Below are 24,332 nucleotides of genomic sequence, written 5' to 3'. Positions count from 1 at the left end.
AGTGATACAAAACTGAGTAACACAGCAATGAACTTCCTAAACTGTTCATTTAGTAAATGATTACCTGCCACCCCTGGGGCTGGACAGAACTCGTGTAGGATGCGGAGAACAGAGAAGCAGCAGATGCTGGGGTTGGTTACACTCTCTGGGGTCACGAAGAGGGAAGGTTTAAGGGACAAGAGTGTGAAGCATCCCGGAGCACCTTCCCACCTGTGCCCCCTCAACAAAGAGATCCAAGTATCTGAACTGCCTGACTTGAATTCTAAGCCTTAAGGGCCTTTAGGATCCTTCCTCTTATTTTGTGAGTGAGGAAACTGAGGGCAGAGCAATCAAGTGACTTAATCTAAGTAAGCCTTTAGTGACAGACTGAGGACCCAGGTGAATATAGAATTCCCTTCTCTAGTAGAACTCCATAAATTGTCTTACTGCCCAGTCCCTCTTGTACAGTATGCTCCACAGGACCCTGGCCTAGGAGACAGGGTTGGGATGAGGGGAGGAAGGAAAGAGACAGGCAGGTAGCAATAGGTAGAAAAGATAAATTCAGTTCAATGAACATTTTGCCCAGCGCTGCCCAGGATCCCTGCTTTCCAACGCGGTACCAGCCCCTGTACACATCATAGCTACTGTCCTCAGAAAAGGAGGCTGCGATGGCAGGGCTATTTCCCTTCAAAGCTGAACTTTTCCTGGGGTTTTAGGAAGCAGAAGGCTGAGCCCGGGACAGCCACCACTGCCAGTTACAATACCCTTGACAGCTTTCCCAACTTTCTGTCAACTTGAAAGTCATTTCAATGAACTCAGCTCCTGGTTTAAAATAGAAATGTCTTTTGGGGAAGTTAATTCTACCAGTTAGTCACACCTGAGTATGAATTACTATTACTCACCTGATCAAACTGCTTAAATTGAAGTGGGGAGGGAGGCAGAGATTTGAGAACAAAGGCATTTGGAAGGGGACCTGTTCATTATAGCATGCTTCTAGAGAGCAAAACTGTTCCTGATGCCGTGTTAAGCATACCAAGTTAGAGTGGAAGATGTCTTAACTGTGTTTGAAAATCTAGAAGGCATTTTGTAAAAAATTGATAAATATGAATTTAAAAATTAAATAACTACCTCATGGCAAAAAAAAGGGGGGAGCCTCAGTAGAGTCGAAAGATGAATAATAAACAGAAAAAAATCCACTTTTATAAAAAAAGAGCTTATCTTCCTAATATGTAAAGAAATATCAAAATCCGTCAGAAAATCGGAATGAGTAAGAATAAAGTTCATTTAAAAATGGAATGAGTAAGAATAAAGTTCATTTAAAAATGGAAAGACGATGTCAGAGTTCACAGAAAAAGAAACCAGTGGTTCTTAAGCATGCTCAATTTCCTCTATAATAAGAGAAATGCAAATTAAAACACACTCAACCATTTTCACCCATCCGATTGGCAAAACTCCAACAATTTGCTTATATTCTTTGTTGATGAAGCCCTAGAGAAACAGCTTCTCTCATACAGTGCTGGTGATAAAATAAACTCACACAACTCTGGTGGAGGACAAGTGAGCAAAATATATCAAAATTATAAATGAATAAGCCCGAGGATTCTGCAATCCCATTTCTGGGAATCCATTCTAAAAATATGCTCATATATTTACAAAATAATATACGTACAAGATTATTAATTGAAGCAATAGTGAAGTCTTATAATAACAAAAGATTGGAAACAACCTAAATCATCATTGATAAGGACTAGTTAAATAAATGTTGGTGTACACCCACACTATGGAATCCTATGAAGCTATTACAGAATGAAGATGCTGGCTGTCCACAGATACAAAAGCATCCTCAAGATATATTGTGAGCAGAATGTAAAAATTTTTATTCATATTTGTTTGCATAAGCATAAAGAAACTCTGGAAGCTTGTCTAAGAAAGTAATGGCAGAGGTATCTAAGGTAAGTTTGGAGTTAACACTGAGTAGGTGAGGGCATGGAGAGAAGATTTTGAACCACATGAATACAATAGTCCCTCATTATCCCCAATTTTGCTTTTCAAGTCTTCAGTTACCTTTGGTCAATCATGGCCCAAAAATAGTAAATGGAAAATTCCATAAATAGACAATTCGTAAGTTTAAAATCATGTGCCATTCTGAATAGTATGATGACATTTCACACTACCCCACTCCATACGCACAGGATGTGAGTTGCCCCTTTGTCCAGCATATTCACTCTGATGTGCTGCCCACCTGTTAGTCACTTAGTAGCCATCTCTGTTATTAGTAACACAGAGCTTATGTCCAAGTAACCCTTATTTTAGTTAATAAAGATCCCGAAGCACAAGAGTAATGATTCTGGCTATTCTATTAGAGTATGTTGTCATAATTGTTCTACTTTATTATTGTTGTTAATCTCTTGCTGTACCTAATTTATAAGTTCAACTTTAGCATAGGCATGTGTGTATAGGAGAGAACATAGTAGGTATCTGTGGTTCAGTACTATCTGTGGTTTCAGACAGTTACTGGGGTCTTTGGAACAGATACCCCATGCATGGGGAGGACTACTGCTATCTATTACCTGCAAAAAATAATTTACAAAAGGTAATAAGAAAATAAGAAATAGACCCCTGCCTCAAAGAGGTAATAGGGTACTTGTCTGTTCTCACACAGATCTGCACACAAAAGAACCTACTATTGTTCTACTTAATAAGAACCCTTGTTCTAAGCAGAAGATGAAATAATCAAGCCAGTGGCAGATCTCAGACCAGCCACACCTTTCTTGCCTGTGGTCCCCAGGGTCAGCACTTATGCATGTGAGCACACCAAGACCAGCTCGGGAGTAAAAGCCCACCTTCTCTGAGCGCTAATGATCCATATATGTTTAGAAACACAGAAAGATGTCTGTGTGGCTACCATGGATATGAGCCCACTGGTAACCAAGACCCCGTCCTTTCTCTGCCACCTGTCCTACCTTACGTAGGTATTTCTGTTTAGAGTAGGGGGCAGAGATAGCATAGAGATGCTCTGAGTTCCAGGAGAAATCCTCCCCAAAGCTACCTGCCTTAGTTTGGATTCCCCCAAAGCAGACCCAGAGACAGGAATTTGGACATGTGTAGTTTATTTGGGAGATAATCCTAGGAATATGCTGAGGACATGGAGAAATAAAACAGGGAAGGGAATAATACCAAATGAAGGCATGTTAATGAAGTCACCACTGTAAGAAAACTGGGGCTCAATCCCATCAGGGACCCTCTGAAGGACAGTATAGATCCCTGGTGGAAGACAGCTGGGATACTGAAGCACCGACTCCTATCCTTCATTGGTTGAAAGGTATTTGGAGTATTATTTTGCCAGCATTTCCACCTTGGTCAAGTGGGCAGTGACTCTCAGGCCTAAGAATGCCTGCAGGCAGAGAGACCTAGGAAGGCACCACATCCAGGAACAACTATACTAACTAAAGTGATCTTAGTGTGTGTGACAGTAAACCTTTAGCATCTGCTACACAACCTGTCTAAGCACTGCTACTATAACAAAACGACCATAGACTAGTTGCCTTGGGCAACAGAAATGCATTCCTTGCAGATCTGAAGAGAAGAAGTCTAAGGTCAAAGTGCTGGCTCATCTGACGTCTGGTCGGGACCTGCTTCTTACCGTGACCTCTCGTGGCAGAGAAAGGAATCATCTCACTCGTGTAACCCATTCATAAGGTCTCCACCCTCATAATCTAAGTACCTCCCAAAGGCCCCACCTCCAAATCCTATCTTCCCAGGGATTAGGCTCTCAATATGTGAACTGGGGGGATACAAACACCCAGCCCAGAGCACTCCCTACTCAGAGCCTAACTTGAAGAAGAAAAGACAGAGGAGCCAAGGATATTTTTTAAATACTGAAAATACATTACATAATGGTCCCACACAGAGTTGGTGGGAGTAGAAATCACTACAAACCCTTACAGAGAGCATTTACAAATACCTACTTAAATTAAAAGTCCACAAACCTGTTGGCCCACCCAAGAAATAATTCAGTCTTTTCCGCTACTTCTTCCTTCAGTAAGCATGTGTATGTGCCAGGCACGAGGGATTCAGAGATGGAAACATCATGCTGCTATCCTCCCTCAAGGAACCTCCTGGCTGCTTTCTGCCACCCCCTGCATCACCAAGACTGACCTATACAAGCCCATGTCTTTTCAGGATTCCAAATGAAAATGATGAAAGGGCCTAGTAAGTCATATAAATGAAACTGAGCCAAAGAAATGAAATAGGAAGAAACATTAGGGACTTTGAAAAAGTAATAACAAGCCTCTTTTAAGGTTCTCCAATGCAAAGGGGATTAAGTATCAGAAAGTCAGAGGAATCAGTTATGGTGATATTGCACAGCATGGTGACTACAGCTAATAATAATGTATTCTACACCTCAAGATAGTTAACCGACTGGATTTTAAATGTTCTTACCACAAAAAATAAGTATTGGAGGTGAGGGATACGTTAATTAACCTCATTTGATAATTCCACAATGTATATAATATGTATTCAAATATCACATTCTCCTCAATAAATATATATAATTTTTTAATTATAAAAAATAAAACTTAAAAACAGTTTTTAAGAAGAATAAGCAAAAAAACAAACAAACAAACAACAAACAAACAAAATTTAGAGCTTTTGCTTTCAGCCAGGTATAGTGGTGACACATACCTATAATTCCAGAATCCTGTGGCAGCAGGATCACAAATTTGAGACCAACCTCAACAACTTATTGAGACCATCTCAAAATAAAAATAAAAGGGTTGGAGATGTTGCTCCATGGTTTAAAAAAAAAAATAAGACTTTTTTTTTCAGCCAGGATGGTATAACAGGGATCAGATTTATGTTCCCATGTGAAACAGCCAAGAAACAAAAAAATAGAGAAAAATTTTTCAGACACAAAGCCAATGTACTCTCCCCAAAATAGGAAAGAAATGGGGTGAACTCTAATACTTCCCCAGCTTACTGCCTTGAGAGTTTCCAGGCCATGATAGAGTTGATGGATAGCTGAGTCTGAGACACCAAGGTAACTCCCATTCTCAAGTCTGATCATCAGGGGAGTAACTCCCAGAGAGGGAGAATACCAGGGATCTGCAAAGGGTCTGCCATGAATCTTCATGCAAATGAAGAAATTAGCAAAGACTGGGGAAGAATTGCCCATAAGGATTAGAGGAAACAGGACCCAAAATTACTCAGGGCAGGTAAGAGTGCAGGTTCCCATCAGCTTGCAAAGCACGAAATTCGTGGGTCATTGAGTAGAATGCTTGGAAGGATTTTGCCTCAATCGTGGGGAATAATTTTCCCTAGACTAAAGCTTCCCTACATAATAAATCTTAAAAGCTAGATACATAAGGATCACACTTTCCAAGTAATGTAGCTACATCCTGAATAATAAATACATTACATATAAATGGTCTAAACATCATTTATTTAAAAAGTCAAAGATTGTCAGATTGTATAAAAAAATATGACTCGGCTATGTGCTGCCTACAAGAAAGTCACTTTAAACATAAAGATACAAATAGATTAAATATAAATGGATGGGAAAAGGTATATCATGTTAGCAGTAACAAAAAAAAAAATTTGAGTGCCTATATGAATATCAGAAAATGTAGGGGGGTTTATTTGTTTTGTTTTGGTTTCTAAGTGCTGGGAATTGAACCCAAATCATGCTAAGCATACTTTCTACCACTGGGTTACAAGCCCATCCCCAAGAAAGTAGATTTCAGAATAAATAAGATTACCAAGAGTAAAGATCATTTCACGATGATAAAGGAGTCAGTTTGTCAACAGGATATAATCCTAAACATTTATACATTTAGGACCAACATGTCAAAATACATGAAGTAAAAACTGCAAGGAGAATAGACAAATATACCCCTATAGTAAGACATTTCAATACCTTCTCCCTATAATGGATAACACAAGTAGACAGAAAATCGGTAGGAATGTACAATAGTTAAACAATATCATCAACTGGACCTAATTGACATTTAAAAAGCATTCTACCCAATAGAAGTATACACATCTTTTTCAAGAATACACAGAAAATCCAGGTGCTATGGGTGCATGATTTAATCCCAGCAACTCAGGAGGATAAAGCAGGAGGATAGTAAATTCAAGGCTAGCGTCAGCAACTGAGCAAGGTCCTAAGCAACTTTAGTGAGACTCTGTCTCAAAATAAAAAATAAAAAGGGCTGGGCATGTGGCTCAGTGGTTAAGTGCCCCTGGGTTCAATCCCTAGTGCCAAAAAAAAGAAAAGAAAAAAAAACCCAATACTCAGAACATTTACAAAGATAAACTGTATTCTGTGCTATAAAACAAGCCCCTTAATAAATGTAAAAGTATTAAAGTAGTACAAAGCATGTTCTCTGTCACATGAACTAAATCAGAAATCAGTGTTACAAAGATCTTTGAATAACATTCAAATATTTGGAAACTAACACACTTTCAAAAAGTCCATGTGTCAACAAAGAAATGAAAAGGTAAAATATTTGAAATTAAGTGAAAGTGAAAAAACAACACATTAAAATTTGTGGGATGCCACTAAGGCAGTACTGAGAGGAAATTTTATAGTACTAAACACCCATATTAAGAAAGAATAAAAGGGACTCAAATCAATGGCCTTGACTTCTGTCTTAATAAACTAGAAAAGGAAGAGTAAATTAAACCTAAACATAGAAATAAAGTAATAAAGATTACGGCAGAAATCAATGATGTTGGAAAAAAATCCAACAATTGGTCCTTTGAAAATTTGATTTTAGAAATTGATAAAATCTACAAACATGTATAGCTAGATTAATGTAAAAAATGGAAAAAGACACAAATTGCCAACACTGGGAATGAAAGCAACAGATTACAGCTTTGTAAATCCTACACATTAAAATCATAATATTAAAGGAATATTACTAAATTTTATACTAATAAATCCAATAATTCAGATAAAATGCTCAAATTCCTTCAAAAACACAAACTGCTAGAACTCACTCAAGAAGAACTAGGTAATTTGAATAACCCTGTATAAAGAAATCTTCCTGAAAAGAAAATTTCAGGCCCAAATGTCTTCCCCGGTAAATTGTGCCAAATATTTAGGAAAGAAATACAACTGATCATATACAAATTTCCACAAAATTTAAAGGCAGGAAAAGTTCCCATCTCGTTTTATGAGGCCAGCATTATCCAGATGCCCAATCAGAAAAGTACTTTAAAAGAAAGTAAAAGTACAAGTTAACCTCATGAATATAGATGCAAAAATTCTTAATAAAATTTTAGCAAATTGAACCTGACAATATGGTTACAGGATAATGTATCATGACCAAGTGAGTTTTATCCATGAATACAGGGTTACTTTAATATGCAATCAATGAAATTCATTATATTAGCAATCTAAAAGAGAAAACCATATGATCATCTCAGTAATAGCAGAAGTATTCGAAACATCTATTCCTGGTTTAAAAAATAAATAAAACTCTCAGAAAAACCAGGAATAGAAGGAATTTTCCCCAACCTGATAAATGATATCTATAAAGAACTCACAGCTAATATCATACTTAATGGTAAAAAACTGAAAGCTTTCCCCCAAATCAGGAACAAGTCAGGGATGTCCATTCTCATCACTTTTTTTCAACATTTACTAGGGGTGCAGCCAGTGCAATCACATAAGAAAAATAAAAGCCATCGAAATTAGAAAGAAAGAAATAAAACTGTTTATGCATAAACCACATGGTTGTTTATGTAGAAAATCCAACAGAATCTACAAAAATCTATAAGTTTACATATTACGTGATTTAAAAATACAAAAAAAATCATCGTATTTTTATATGATAGCAATGAACAATTAGATCTTGCATGGGAGATCTTGAAATTTTTAGGAAATAAAAACTGTTTGGAGGCGGGGGGGGAATCTTCATTGCCCTCTCAAATGGTGTCTTGGTGCTTTTGAACGCCTCTAACCTGAAGAACCAAACATAGAGCGTCAGGCAGGCTACACAAGGCAGAGACTCTCCGGGACACCATTTCCAGCATCCTTAAATCATTCTGTACACCCAAACAGAGTGTTTGAGATAAAAGTTGTGATGCCTGAGTGATTGTTAAGATTGCCACACTGAGTCAAGGGACTCCATGAAGTCCCAGTTCAATGATAAGGTTGCAGTTTTCCTGTCCACAGAAATGAAGGAATCCGGGCCTCAGGAGCGGGTGGCTGCCATGAAATGACAGATTGAAAGTCTGCTAGGAATGCAAAGAAGGAAGATGCAGAAGGGGCCGGAGGTGAGACTCCAAGTCAGCCTTGCTCAGCCTCCCTCAGCTGCCTCGGTTGTCCCTAGAATAGCTCTATAACACAGAGGCCCCTGTGTCAGCTCGATAGGCGGCCATAACAAATTCCACAGACTTGGGTGGCTTAAACAACAGAAATGTATTTTCTCATAATTCTGGAGGCTAGAAGTCCAAGACCAAGGTGCCAGCAGAGCTGTTTTCTTCTAAGCCATTCTCCTTGGTGTGTAGACGACCATCTTCTCCCTGTGTCTTCAGATGGTCTTTCCCGGGTATGTGTCCATGCCCAAATGTCCTCTCCTTACAAGAACACCAGGTGTACTGGATTAGAGCCCAGCCAAAAAAACCTCATTTTTATTTCATCACCTCCTTAACAGTCCTTTTTCCAAATAGAGCCATATTCTGAGGTGCTAGGGGTCAGGATTCCACCATTATGAATTTGGGGGGTACATAATTCAGCCTTTAACAGGGTCTTACATCCCCTCCTGCCTCAACCCTCCCCTGTAACTGCAGCTGCTGAAAGACCCAGAATTCTTGTCAGTTCTTGTCACCATCACAGATCAGGTCAGATGGAAGCAGGGCTGCTCGCACCCGACCATTCTCCGCTTGGTTCAAAGCCCACAGCTATTTCTCCCTCACTTGGCTTAGGGACCCCATCCCCTATTGCCAGAGATTTCCACACCCCTCTGAGCAGGACCCCGGGCTCTCAGCTCATTTCCCTCTCCCTTCTGATGGCAGTTAGGCACTTCACCCGCCCCCTCCCCTGCCCAGTTCATTTCAGGACTGCATTTAGGAAACCGGCATGACCTATTTAGGCTCTGACCCACTTACAACAGAAACACTGATCACAAACACTGTCCAGAAGGGGGAAAAAATAGATGACCACAAATTTAACTGATTGTAAATAAAAAGAAAAGTGGGGGAAGCAGCTTTTGTTGATACACCTGCTGCCCAGGCTCCTGGGAAGTATCCTGAGGGGGGCTATTAAGGAAATGTGGGCAATAGCCCAGGGAGCGCCCTTTAGCATCAAAGCACTGTGTGGGGTTTGCCCGCCTCGTAAGTGGCCCAGAAACCAATGGAATAAGTCTGTTTGCTTTGTTTCACTCAGAGATAAGATGAGTATCCCCAGCTCTCTGGAACAAACGATTCCTGCCCAAAGAGGTGGCAGCCCATTATGTAGGTATGAAAATTAAGGTATTAAGAGGAATACTGGGTCAACCTTCCTTATTTTTCCCAGACCAAGAAATGGCAAGAGCAGTCTGGCAGAGTCTAGAACAGGATCTTTTGTAATAAATGCTACTTTGGGTGGTCACCTGAGTCACAGTCTCAGCAGTGGTTTATTTCCTTTTCTCTGGGAATGTCCATTTCTCAAAAACAGCTGTGTCTGCTCTGTGACCCTTAACCTCCAGCTTATCAGTCCCAGGAAAGACACCTGATCCAAGGCTGAGCCAATCTGATTCTCTCCCTCAGGAATTAAGTCTTAAGGAGATAAGAGAGAGCCATCAGGAGATCTTCAGGATCATTCAAAGACGTCTGATAAGGGGGCAAGTGGGGACCCTTGGCAGGCCTGCTATCTATCTTCCCTGGATTCTATCTACCTATCTTCAATGGATTCCATTAATTATCCATTTGAGCTATTTGTCAGGGTCAGTTTCTGGTAATTGCCATCAAAAGAATCATGAATAGTACAATTTCATTTTATTCAGTTTTAGTCCTAGTACATACCACAAGATTTAACATGAAGAAGATACTCAATAACTTGACTTTTTATTTATGAATGCCCAATGTCCCTTCCCACCGATCAACCTACCTGAGATGTAATAGTGTCCTGTGGTAGATAGGAAAAGATTATTTGGTGCCAACCTGTCTTGACACAACAAACTATATAAGACTAAGAATTTCCCAGACACAAGAGGACCCTGAAATATTTTAGCAGTAACAACAACCTGATGCCAGATGCAAATCAGGTAGAGGTGAGAAATACTGAGCCCTCATCTCTGCAGGCTTGTGGGCAGCATCCTCAGTGAGATCAAGGTCATTTCTTCAAGGTGATGGGTACTTCTCTGGCTGGCTGAGATCAGAGCTCTACCTGCTTATCCAACTTCACTCATTTATATACTTACTGGGGTTCCCTGCATTTATATCTTCTCTCCATGCATCTTCTGTCCCTTTGCACAGCCTGCATAGGACTCAGGATATCCATCCACGCAGCCACCCCTCTGCCCAGGTCTTGATCCATCTTTCCACCCAGTGGCCACTGGCTCAAGCTTTAGTGTCTATCGAGGTCCTGGCTGTGCCTCTGGACCCTTCTCTACAGCTGTACCAGACCCAACAACATAGTGAGTGGAACATGTCCCTACACGCCTCCACTCCCTGATAGAATTCTATAGTATCTTTCCCAAGATCGTTCAGCCTTGGCCTCTCATAACTCTGGTCCAAACCTCAATCCAACAGTCATTTCCCAAGATGGCAATTTAACTATGTTATTTACTATGTATTTAAAATCTTTACTAAATCTCAAACCCGTAGCTCGGCATTCATGGACACTCATACCTGAACCAATTTGTATTTTAAGCTTTTATCTGGATTCTTCAAATATATCTCTGGAATGAATCCTCTGCTCAAAGGGTTGTAAGCCTGGAGCTCCTAGGAGTTGTGTTGCTAACACATGGGGATAAAGAAGTCAGTGCAGAGATGGAGAGAAAGAGATTCCCAATGACATCACTTAAGAGCCATGATAGGGCTCCCGGTTACATCTACGTCTGGACTTCTTGGTTATAATATCCCCACCACCACCACTAATTTTTTTTTTTTTTTTTTTTGAGATTTTCTCTTCACATCCAAAAGATAGCTAACACATCCTCCTAGCCCTCACGGCCCATGTCTAGGGTCTGACGCTTCCATGAACCCCTCCAGGTCACAGCAATGGCCCTCATCTCCAATTTCCTTCCACATTATGATCCGCGTCACTCACGGAGCTTGCCACACACTGCCTAGGCACAGCTATTGCTACAGAGGCTCTTAGTATTACCAATAGCTTTGCACCCCGCCCCCCACCCGGCCATCCCAACTCGCTAAAACCAACACCCAGCTCTGTGGTCGGAGGGAGCAGGCTAGGGGCAGCTGAACTGCAGGACGCAGAGACCAGTCTGGAGTTAATGACCCGAGTTTGCCTCTTAGAACCCACTCCCACTAAACCTTGGACAGAAAGGAAAGGCGGAAGTCAGAGGAAGAGAAAGGCACAGTCTCACAAAGGCCAGGACTGCCTGCTGAGCAGAGCTGACCAGAGGAGGCCAAGGGACACGCAGGCCACGAGTATGAGCTGCAAGCCAGCTGGGAGCTGGACCGCCCGAGGAGACTCTGCTCCCTCTGCTCCCTGGGCCGATTCGCCACTGAATCCCAAGTTGCTTCTGCAACAAACCTAGAAGGGAACCCTCGAGGGCCAAGTTTCATGCAGAGGACGGGTTCAGTGGAGGAAGCTCCCTCGTCTGCAGAGCCTGCTGGGCACGCCTCAGACTGCCCCTCTCCCACCAAGGTCCAGAAGCTTGCTGCCTGCAGAGGCCAGGAGGCTTGATGCAGCCACCGCCCAGCACCTCAGGAGTCCACAGGTGCACTCCAGAGAGGCACCAGGTGCTGCCTGCATCTGGTTCCCTGCCACTCAGCGCCCATCCTAGCACAGAAAAGCCAGAGAATTGTGCAAACAAGATGCCTTGGAGGTGAACCACAGGTGGCCAGACTCCTCTCCTCCACTCGGCAAGGGCTTAAAGCAGGGTTTCCTGAGGACTGCAAGGAGTGACGTCGGCACTGCTGCAGAGGACAGGACGGGGCTGGAAAGTCAGAGCTCATGCACCGCATCGACCCCAGCAATCCACTCACAGCTGTCCATACTAGTTTCCAGGGGGATTGGGTTGGTTTTTTTGTTCTTGTGTTTTGTTTGTTTGGGGGGATTTTTTGTTGATCTTGTTGTTTCAGTACCAAGGATTGACCCAGGCACACTGAGCCTGTTATGGTTTAGATGTGAGGTGTCCTCCAAAAGCTCACATGTGAGACAATGCAAAGTTTGGAGGAGAAATGATTGGGTCACAGGCTTAACCTAATTGGTGAATTAATCCCTGATGGGATTGAGTGGTGACTAGAGGTGGTAGGGGTGGCTGGAGGAAGTGGTTCCTTGGGGCGTGGCTATGGGTATATATTTTGTATCTGGAGAGTGGATCGTCGTGTGAACTCCTTTCCTGTGCCACACTCTTCCATCAGGATGTTCTGCCCCACCTCAAGCCCCAAGGAATGGAACCTCCTTCTGTGGACTAAGACTTCCAAAACCGTGAACCTGCAAATAGACTTTCCTCCACTACAATGGTTCTGGGTTGGGTCATTCAGTCAAAGCTGCGACAGCGTCAAAACTGACTAAAATGGAGCCTCATCCCCAGTCCTTTTTCCATTTTTATTTAGAGACAGGGTCTTGCTAAATTGCTCTTAATTATTTGGCACACCCTGTAGTGGGACTGCTAGAATTGCACGGTAACACCATTTTTAATTTTTGAGGAAGCCCCATGCTCGCCGTGCTGGCTCTACCCCTTTACACCCCCGTGGATCATTCCCCCACATCCTCGCCAACACTTGTCTTTTCTTTTATTGATCACAGCTATCCCAGTGGATATGCTTTGAAGGAAATCCCCCACTGCCGAGGTCTGGAAACCGCTGGGCTCGAGCACCAGGTAGTCTGTTGCCTTCCCAAGGTTCTCTGTATTCCTGCCTGCCTCCGTCCACTCTCAGCAGGCTGAGCAAGCTCCTCCACGCCGACCGGCCCCTGGGTATACTGCAGGAGTCCTCCAGCTCCAGGCCAGCCAGGTTTTGCATCACACCCCTGAGACCTCAGGGAAGCTCCAAGTAGAAGCTCCGAAAGTCCTGAGGCCTCACAGGACAGGAATTCCCCAGAGAGGGGTGTAACCTGAGGGAGTCCTTCCCTGTGATACAAGAGGTCTTAGACACTCAAGATCACCTCCTCTTCCTGGCCAGCTGCCTCCTGCCTGGACACCTGTTCATCTCAAGAGCCAAGAAGAGTTGAGTCCAGAGAGCTCTTGCTCAGAACCACTCCATGCTACTGACCAGAAGCACCATCTCAGGACCTGTGGAGGATTAAAGCTTGGCTCCTCTCAGGAAGCTCACCCCTAATCCCTGGAGCCTGAGATCTACCTAGATGGTAAAGGGACTTCGAAGATGAGAGCAAGTTAAGGATCTTGGGATGGGAGGCTTTCTGGATTATCTGGATGGGCCTGATGCAATCGCAAAGGTCACGGTGAGAGAGGCCGGGGTCCGAGAAAATAAAACCCACCGTGGCAAGAGAGGCGGAGGAGGCAGCGGTGCACCCAGGCAAGAGCGCAATCTCTGGAGGCTGGGACAGGCCTCACTCCCACCTTGATTCTAGCTCTGCAAGACTCATTTCATACTTGACATCCAGAACTGCAGGAGAAAAAAAATATGAGTTGTTTTAAGCCATATATACCAAGGTAATTTGTAACAGAAGCAATAGGAAACTTACACAAGATCTCTCAGGGTCTCAGTTTCCTCATCTGTAAAATGAAGGTCTTTGAACTAATTGCTTCATTATTGTCATTATGATATAATTTTAATGAATTAGATATTTTAACTTCCTTTCTAGCACTCCTGAGGAGAACTAATGAGTGCTCATTGTTTATCAGATCCTGTTCTACTTTGGTTATATGTATTATTTCTTTAAGCCTCAAAACAAAGTTGTAAGCAAAGTACCATTTTCACAGATCAAGAAGAAAACTAAAGCCCAGAGAGGTAAAGTCACTTGCCCTAGGTCACAGAGTTGCACTTGGCAGAGCTAGGATTTCAATCCACAGAGTATGGCCTATAGAACCTGTGCTCTTAACCACAAAGCAAGGCCAGTATGGGTGCTCTGTTACAGATATGAGGAAGTCCAAGACCTGCTCAGCGTAACATGGACACGTTGTAGCAAATATCCAATCTCCTACCACCAGGACTTCACTGCCATTGCACCTGGCTGGGTAATGCTTAAAGCATGCTTGGACAGAAAATGAAAAAAATAAGAATCCAGGTGCCCTCTCATGCCTGCAATCTCCACTCTCCACTCCTAACTCTTCCACCTCTAAAGGGAATGAGACCTCTTAACCACGGTGGTGTTTTCTCCTTCTCTCAACCTCACCAGCTCAGTCTTTGGTTTGGCTCCATAAATCACCAGTAATTCAAAAAATGGTTTCTGAGAAAATGGGCCCTCCTGGCTTGATGGATGTGTAAATTTCCATCTCCTCCGTACACATCTTACTTTTCAGAGAGAGGAGAAAAAAAGCCTTTATTGGCATTAGCACATTTATGAGTTTAAATAAAAACAAATACATCTCTATTGACTGTAGTTATTATGCTCAGTTTCATGCAATGTAAGTGCTTCAAATAAAAATAGATTGGTCGGAGTGAGCACGCATCAGTTCCAATAATAATGTAGCCCATTTCCAGAGCATATATGTTTCAGTTAATGCTCCCGGGCTTGCGGAAGGGGAAGCACATTGGTTCATGGAGCTTTTAGGCTCCATTTTCTGTCTAAACGCTGCAGGTAGGTGTGAGTGTTTATTGGTGTCATTAAATGCATCTGGCAGGCAAAGTCCAGCCTCCACAGAAGAAACCAGAGCGCAATTGCTGAGGGAGAGCCAGACTGGGCAGAAAGTGCAAGTCCTGCGGTTCACAAGTCCAGCACCAGCCCATCGAAGGTGTGAGCAGCACCTACTGCATGCTTGCCTCCTGGGGCTGGAAGTGACCTGCACATCCATAATTACAGAGGTCCCTGACTCACCACGGTTCGACTTATGATATTTTGACTTTATGGAGGTATGAAAAGCATATGCATTCTATAGAACCCATACATGGAATTTTGAATCTTGACCTTTTTCTGGGCTAACAGTTGTGCGGTACTCTTTTATGATGTGGTCAGAGGCAGTGAGCCACAGCTCCCGGTCAGCCACATGGTCACGAGGGGGACAGTTGATCCACATGCAGTGGTGTGCTGCATGGTTGAGCGGTGATGTTTGGTAGTTTAGTTGTATGAAATGTATATTTTATGTACGATGTTTTCAACTTAACTCTGCCACAAGTCAAGTTGCATCTGTACTGAGGCCTGGCTCCTGAATGCAGCTGTGGTTCACAAAGGAGAAAGCATCTCTGTTCATACCAGGATTGATTCCTTAGGTTTTACACAGGAGCCTGGACACGGGATTACCTGTATTCAAATCCCAGATCCATGATTTAAGCAGACACTTAGGTAGCACCTGCTGGGTACCAGCACTTGTTTCTGGTGCTGAGGCTACAGCTTGGAGCAAAGTCCCGGACCCTCTGGAGCTTAAACATATCAGAGAGATCTGACCGCAAGCCACCCATGCCCCTTGAACCTCAGATTCTTCATCAGTGAGGTGGAGATAATGGGACCTGTTCTATAGGATTGTTGTGAAAATTAAATAAGAAAGTTCACCCAATGTACCTAGCACAGGGTTGGCGCTCAGGAAGTGCTCCGTGTGAGCTGTCGTGGGCATCAGTGTCAGAGTACACACTGGGCACCTCTTACACACCACTTTTGGTATTTTGGCCTCACCTCTTAGCAGCAAGCAGTTCACTGTACCCACTGCCAGGTCCACACGGGGGCAACCTGCAAGCCCAGTGACCCTGCCCCCAGGGTAGGGTGCCCCAATTTCCTCCACTCTTCTCCATCTTTGATGGTCAATTCAGAGTGCCTCAGCCACCCTATGACCTGGCCAACTTCACCTTTTCCAGCAGGCTTGACCCTAAGCCAGGTCACCAACACCCCCAAGCACTGTCGTTGCCTAAAACACAGAAACAAAACCCCAGACCTCAGCCAATACCTGATTTCACTATTTACCTGACCTCTACCCCCGTTAGGGAACCTACCGCCCTTTCTCTCACTGCTCAACAGGAGGATCTGTAAGTTAGTCCCCCTAATTAATGCTTTGGACTGATCACTCTGGCCTTTAGTACTTCTTTTAGAATCCTAATGGGCCCCATCTCAGAACAGTGCGGGATTTCCTTGTGGGACTTACCCTGCCACCACCTTCAGGATGACTCTGACCAGGGGTTTGGCCAGACAGAACACCAGATAGCTTGTACCTGGCACACAGCTGACATCAAATAAATATTTATTGACTGAATGAACAAACATGACCTAAGACCCAATCCTGCCCTCGAGAAGGTTTCAATCAAATCGTCAAGACCACAAACAACAGAGGGATAAATCACAGGGGCATTTGGAGAACGGGAAGAACTTGAAATCCCCAACTACCCGATTCAGAACAGATGATAAGTTAGAATAGCCATGTCCAGTAGCCTTGAGCCTCCTGCCCTCTACCCCCATGTCTGCTGGGTTTTTACCACAAACATCAGAATCCACTCTGATTAATTGAAGAAATATAGGAATTTTTTATTTAAAGGACACTAGTGAGCTCATAGACTATCCAAGACAGCCAATCTTGGAAGAACAGTATTTAATCACAACCTAAGTGTGTTTCTGGGGAATACAAGGTCAGGGGGAAAAAATAACAGCCACAAATCAGATTCTGCTGGCTGAGTAAACTAGTCCCTAGCTATAATCTGGGAAATACATAAAGCGGCTTTGGCCTTGGAGAGATCACTCTAATCCACAGATCATTCTGTTAGTGAACCAAGCACAGGGAACCAAGTCAACGAAAACTTACCTGTCTCTAGGCCTTATATTAAAACTTTAGGTCTTTCAGAGAAAACTAGTTGGTATATCTTTTCTAAGGCCTTCAGATTATTTTAGTTCATTTTGACTTGCTTTAACAGAATACCAGAAAATGGGTAATTTATAAAGAAAAAATTTATTTCTCATAGTTCTAGAATCTGAAAAGTCTAAGATCACAGTGTTGGTACCTGTGAGGGCCCTCTTGCTGTATCATCCCATGATGGAGGATAGAAAAGGGTACAAGCAAGAGATTCGACACACAACCTCAAGTCTTTAATAACTGGCATTAATCCATGGGTGAGGGGTGCCTTCAAAACCTCCCATTAGGCCCTGCCTCCAAACACCATTACCTTGGAAATTAAGTGTCCAACACACTCTGGAATGTGGGAACACATTTGACCTGTAGCAAAGGTGTTACTAAAATTTCCCAAGCCTGCCTATCTGGTAAGTAGCTAAACCAGAGTTCCAGCCCAGGGTCTAGGTCCTTGATACTTAGAATCCGGTTTGTGGAGAAGCAGGGTCAGCTTCACCAGGAGCTTGCCAGAAATGGAGAATCCAGGACTCCACCCAGACCTGCTGGCTCAACATCAAAGCTGAAAAAGAGCCCAGGAGATCTCTAGACACATTAAAGTTTAAGAAGCTCTGGTCTGGTATTCTCCCTTCAATTTCAGGGGTCCCCCAGTCTAGCTAGTCATTACACTCCCCTAGAGAAAGTTTTGAAACAAAGATTCCCAGATCCCCACTCCACATAAAAATATTCAATAGGCCTGAGGTGTTGGAGTAGAGCCCAAGCATCTTTTTTTTTATTTTTCTTCCCTCTCTGCAGTACTGGGGATTGAACCCAAGCCACATCCCCAGATTTTTCTATTTTTTCATTTTGGTTCAGGGGCTCACTAAGTTTTTGAGTCTGGTCTCAGACTTGTGATCCTCCTGCCTCAACCTCCCAAGGTACTGGGATTACAGGTGTGCACCACCACGCCCAGTGGGCCCAAGCATCTTTATTTTCACTTTTAGGTTCCTTGGTGGTTCTTTCAATCAAACAGGTGTGGGAACTGCCACTTGGCTGTGTGCAGCTCTTGGTCCCCCCAATCAACTGCAGCAATCTCAGGAATTCTAGGTGACCAGACTCCAGGAAAGATGGCAAATCACCCAGGAAACCTGACAAGATCCTGGTTCACCCCCAGAGTCAGGATCAGAAGCTCTGGACAAAGCAAACCTAAGACTCCAGGAGGCCTCAGGGCTATTACTGGCAGGACGGGGGGCGGGGGGTCATCATTCCACCTCATAGCAAAAACTTTAGTCATTTGTAGCTGGGCATGGTGGCGCACGCCTGTCATCCCAGCGACTCGAGAGGCTGAGGCAGGAGAATTGCAAGTTCAAAACCAGCCTCGCCAACTTAGTGAGGCCCTGTCTCAAAATTTTTTAAAAAAGGTATATAAAAAGGGCTGGGGATATGCTTCAGTGGTTAAGTGCTGTTCCTGGGTTCAATCCCCAGTACCACAAAAATAAATAATAAATAAATAAATAAATCCTGTGTAGCCCACACTAAATATAAATGACATGTAACTATCCCAGAGTAGACTGACTTATGTTCGGCACACTTGATGGTTACATTTTCTGGACATTTATTAATTTATTAATTTTGATTTTTCAGTTTTCTTTTTGTACACTGTGGCCCACGTTTTATTTTTCCTCAAGGATAAATGTTTATTTGGGCCCCTGAAGAACTAAGCTTTTCCACCTGGTGCCTGAAGCACTGAATGGATGGAAGTGGCCTGAGGAGGGCTCAGGACTCTGCTTTTTTTTTTTTTTTTTTTTTTGGTACCAGAGATTGAACTCAGGGTCACTCAAACATGGAGCCACATCCCCAGCCCTATTTTGTATTTTATTTAGAGACAGGGTCTCACTGAGTTACTTAGTGCCTCACTTTTGCTGAGGCTGGCTTTGAACTTGTGATCCTCCTGCCTCAGCCTCCTAAGCCACTGGGATTACAGGGGTGCACCACCATGCCTGGCTGGACTCTGCATTTTAACAAGAACCCAGGTGACCCTGATGAAGTGTTCCTCAGTTGCCATCCCAGGAACCTCTGGCCTTCAGAGAGATGAGGGTGGATCTCAGGGCAAGCCCGAGGTGGGGGTGTCAGGGAGGGAGGGAGGGAAACGAGGACAGCCATCTGGGCTGGGAGCAGACGGGAGCACTGGAGCTCACTGACCACCCGCGAGCACCCTGTGAGTCCAGAGCCATCCCAGACCAGGGCGCGTCCCCACGAGGATCACTAATACAAAGAAGGGGTGTTAGGAGATGCTGCACGTGCCACCGGCTCTGCTGAGACCCTGCCCCTGGGACCACAGCTGGCCCTACACCAAGTGGAACTTGAAAGGATCAGAACCGCATCACTAAGTGCAAAAGCAGTCACAAGCTAGGATTATTTTGTTTGGAAAAAAGAAGGCCAAATGATCCCTACGGGTCTCCAAGCAAATGCTGAGTGATGGTGTGGACCTGGGCGCCCCCTGCCCCAGCCTGGGCATCTGGGATTGGCAGGGAGCCCAGCGAGGCCTGCCTGCTACAGCCTCCTTGAGAGGGCAAGGTTCTTCCTGGGGGATCTCACAATCTCAAGGAGCCTGGTGTCAGAAGGAAGGATGGACATAGCATGCTGCTGGACCTAATCCCAACCAGTCCTCATGGAAGCCAGGTCTAGTCTGGAAGGTGTGGGGCTGCAGTACATAAAAAGTGAAAAGCAACATCTCAAGGGAAAAGCTGGGAGTCAGGAGATGCAGAGCTGCTTTTGAACCCCACCCCCCATCAGAGTGGGACTCGGAAAGACTTCAGAGGGAATTCTCTGCCCTCACCCTCATTCCCACAAGCTCTCTTCACCACAGGCCCAGGGGGCAGCCTCGGTGACTCACAGCCTTCAGATAAAGGACAGACAGGCCTGGCAGGAAAAATGGGAAGGGTGGTGGTGTCCACTGAGGAACTGTGAGGGAGTTCTGGAGGGGAAGAACCCAGCAGGCCCTGGAGATCTAGAACAATGGCTTCAAAGGGCCAAGGCTGCTGACCAGCTCTGACATGACCAGTCAAAAGCCCTGCCCACCTGTCACTCCCAGAGGGTGTCAGAGGTGGAGGTGTACTTGGCAAGGGTGAGGTTCCAGGTAAGCAGGTAAAATCAGAGCCAGGGAACCAAGTCCTGTTTATCCACGTGACTCATTAGTACCCTCCCATTATTAAGGCCCTGAAAATAGGTTGCTTGGGTGAAAAGAAGTGGGGATGGCTAGATGGCTATTTCAAATAGGGAGCTTGATGGCACAGGCCTTGGTCCTTCCCTGAATGGCAGATACCCTGGATACCTTGAAGAGCTCAGCCACAGAGTCTACTGACATGAACAAAACCAGGAGAGAAAAGAAGCAACCAACTCTCCCCACTGACGGTGTAGACGGGCTGGGTGACTGGTATACATTAACTCAGTTAATCCTTCCCACCCTCCGAAGACAGGCAGGGCTATCCTTGTCTTCAGGTGAGGAAACGGGTGCAGGGAGCTTCATCTCTTACTCAAGGTCACAGAGGAGCTTGCACTTGAACCTGCTTCTAGCCTCCTCCAAAGCATAGGATCACACCCCTGTGCTGTTCATGCAGCCCTGGTGGCAGGACTGAAAGAGGGAATGGACGTAAGTCCTCCTGTGGACAGCTGGGCTCTGAGGCTCCCAGGAAGTAGGTCCAGAAAGTCTCGTCCCGGAGTAGAAGGAGAAACTCACCCGCTATATTGCCAGCGCCATGCGACACCGAGACCAGGAGACAAGCACGTTCTGCCCACAGCCTGCAGGCTTTAAGGACTCACTGCCCACTTCTCTCTGCTCAGACCCTGCTTCAGGAAGCCAACAGCCCTGGTATCCAAGGAATTGGCTATGCCCGCTACCCAAGGGTGACGGGCAGCTCTGCCAATGACACCACACCTCTGCCCTCCACTCTGCACCATCCTGTCCTCCGACCCCCCACCCCGCCACACACATAGAGCCAGTGGCCCCATGCTTGGCTTCTGCAGTCACTCTGGCTCCAGGACTGCAGGGCCCTGCAGCCGTGGGAGCAGATGTTCCCCTCGCACATGGCTGGACTTGGATCTCGGTGGTGATGGACAAGCGTCATTGACCAGGGTGGATGGACAGCTGCAGAGAATGAGAGGGAGGCACCAGTTCCCACCCCCACTCCAGCTCCACTGCAGAACAGTTGCCACCTCCCAAGGCTAGGGAGAGCAAGGACGCCCAGACAGCTGTGTGCCCACCCCACCCCGCCACTGCCGCCAGGCTGAGCACTCGGCCAGGCCAGCCAGAAAGTCATAGAAACCAGAGTCACCTGTCCCGTACCTCCCGTGCCCCTTGAGATTCCCTCCCTCCAGCCCCTCCAGCATCTTTCAGTGCTTATTCTGCTGTGACGGAATGACCTTTCCATTACTGCACTGTCATTACTACTATATGGATTTATAATTACTGTCCAAGAAAAACCCCGAGCATGTTACAGAAAAGGGCACAGCGAACACTCCAGTAGAATGGGCTCCGCTGTCCCTGGGTGGAAGGACTATACCTGATGTGTATTTTCTTTCTACCTGGACTGTGCGCCATAGCTACTATTTAAATCTAATTGGCACATCACAGTCCTCGGCCCCTGGCCCTCTCTGTACATTGAGTCTTATGAGAGATCCTACATAGAGGTCATTCGTAATGACAAGCCCCTCGTGCCACTGATGACCAAGGGGCAGGGATGTCCTCAGTTGGAAGCAGGACTTGACGAGAAGGTGCTGGAAGAGCCTGTGCATAGCAGAGACTCTGAGACCTGTGGTATTACGACCTGAACCTGGAATGTCCGCCGACAGCTCACGTGTTGAGGACGTGGGCCCGGATGCAGCAGGGTCCGAGGTGAGGCGTGGGGGCAATGACTGGATCACAAGGACTGACCCCATCCGTGGATGAGTCCATCTGATGGACCGATAATCTGAACAAGGGCTGAGGAGATAGCTCAGTTGGTAGAGTGCTTGCCTTGCATGCACAAGGCCCTGGGTTCTATCCCCAGCACCGCAAAAAAAAAAAAAAAAAAAAAAAAAATTTGAACAGATGGCTGAGAGGAGGCGGCAACTCTAGGCAGGTGGGCATGGTTGGAGGAACAGGTCCTGGGGACGTGCCCTTGGGGACTGCATCCGTCCCTGGCCCCTTCCCCTCAACCCCACTTCCCGCCCGCCACCACATGGGCAGCTCTTCTCCACCACAGCCTTCCACCATGTTTCTGCCTTGGAGACAACTGACCATGAACCAAAACCTCTGAAGCCATGAGCCCCTCAAAAAATCTTTCTTCCTCCCAGTCGTTCATGTCAGGTATTTTGGTCACAGCATTGAAAAGCTAAAACATGGAGACAAGCTAATTGAGGAAGGGTCAGAAGTCTGCGTGCAGTCACTGGATCTGTTCATGTGTTATGTGGCTTGCCTTTTTCTCTTCAGTTTCCCCTCAATGTTCTGGCTCATCTTGGATTTCTATATCTTTCTATATCTATTTTGGAAAGAACTAAAGGGAGAGCAGTACCTCCCTGGGTCGCTGTTTCAGTGACCCCAGGTGTCAGATGCGAGGACCCCTCCCCCAAAGACGACAGAATCGGGGACATGAGAGAGAGCCTGCGTCATACCGTCCTTGCCTATCTGCAAGGCAGTCCTGACAATGCTGACATGTTCACTTTTGCCGTATTAAGGATTATTAAACTGGGGTGGTTTTAATAAGGAACTTGGTTCATTCACACAGAGGCACACACAAGAACTGTCAGTCATCGAGTCCCCTTCACCGCAGCCTTCCAGGGTTTACCCTCCATGTTGTTGATACTGTGAATGTCATCACTTCAAGTGCCACAGACCAGGGGTCACAAGTCAGGCTGCAAGCCAAATCCAGCTTGCCACCTGTTTGTTTTAATTTTGATTCATTGTACACAAATGGGGTACAACTATTGTTTCTCTGGTTGTACACAAAGTAGAGTCACACCATTTGCATAAATGGGCTAAGGAAATGAGCAGACACTTCACAGAAGATCTACAAGCAATCAAGATGAAAAAATGTTCAACATCTCTAGTAATAAGAGAAATGCAAATCAAAACTACCCTGAGATTTCATCTCACCCCAATTAGAATGTCTAATACAAGCAACAATAGGTGCTGGTGAGGATGTGGGGGAAAAGGCACACTCATACATTGCTGGTGGGTTTGCAGATTGGTGCAGCCACTCTGGAAAGCAGTGTGGAGATTCCTCAGAAAACTTGGAATGGAACCACCATTTGACCCAGCTGCCACCTGTTTTTGAGAATAAAGTTTTATTGGAACATAGCCATGTCCTTTCATTTATGAACTGTCTGTGGATGCTACAATAGCAAAACTCAGCAATTGGAATGAACCGTGTGGTCCACAAAGTCAAAAATATTATCCTGCCCCTTTACAAGTGTGCCCACTCCGGCCATAGACCAAGATGTGAGTGGCAGGCAGCCCCTCAAGTTGTGCAGTGAGCAACCCTAAAGGGAGACTGCAGGCAGAGGCTCCACAGGACAGAAGCAGGACCCACATGACAGAAAACAGCTCCTGACCCTGAGGACTCTCCTGGCACATCTGTGCCCTTCTCCAAGGTTACCAAAAGGCAGTGGTCTTGGCAGAGAACTTGGAACTCTGGAGTGTGGAGTTCAACAGACCTGGGGATCATAAGACAATTCTGATTATCTTTCCTCATTTGCAAAATTATCTCAGCAATAGCAAGGATCAGGAATGGTGTGAGAATTGAGTTAGGAAACTCGAGTCCCGCATTTAGCACGGTGCCTGCCACATGGTAAGCACCCCACCAACGTTAGCAACAAGGAGGAGCGAGGGTGTCAGTATCAGGAACAGCCTCAGCCTCACCATGGCTCACTCTAAGGAGAGCAGTCATCCACCTCCCGTGCTGCCAAGAGCACAGGAATGAGAGGGAAGACCCCAGAAGGGCCCTGCTCATGGCTGGCACCCAGAAACCAGGGTGGGATGGAAGCTTCCTTTGGCTGCAGCAAGGTGTTAATTCTGTGGAATGATTTCAGTCAGAGATTTTCTCAGGGATGTCAGTCAGTTTCCCTAACTCTACAAGGCACCTGCACAAAACTGAAGGAGAGGCTGAGGATCTCCAGATTCCTTACACAGTAGTAATGAAAGGATGTGAGTGGGTGAACCGGAAGTCCAAGGCATCTTGCTGATGTCTTCCAGGTCACTGCCTTTGGTCCTAACGTTTTTGTAACTGGGTGCATTTTGTAGACTGTTCTGGGGCGGGAGTGGTATCCAAGACA

Source organism: Sciurus carolinensis, chromosome 2 (assembly GCF_902686445.1).
Source record: "Sciurus carolinensis chromosome 2, mSciCar1.2, whole genome shotgun sequence".
NCBI classification, from domain to species: Eukaryota; Metazoa; Chordata; class Mammalia; order Rodentia; family Sciuridae; genus Sciurus; species Sciurus carolinensis.
The sequence above is the reverse complement of the archived record's forward strand: the minus strand, read 5'-3'. Positions refer to the sequence as shown.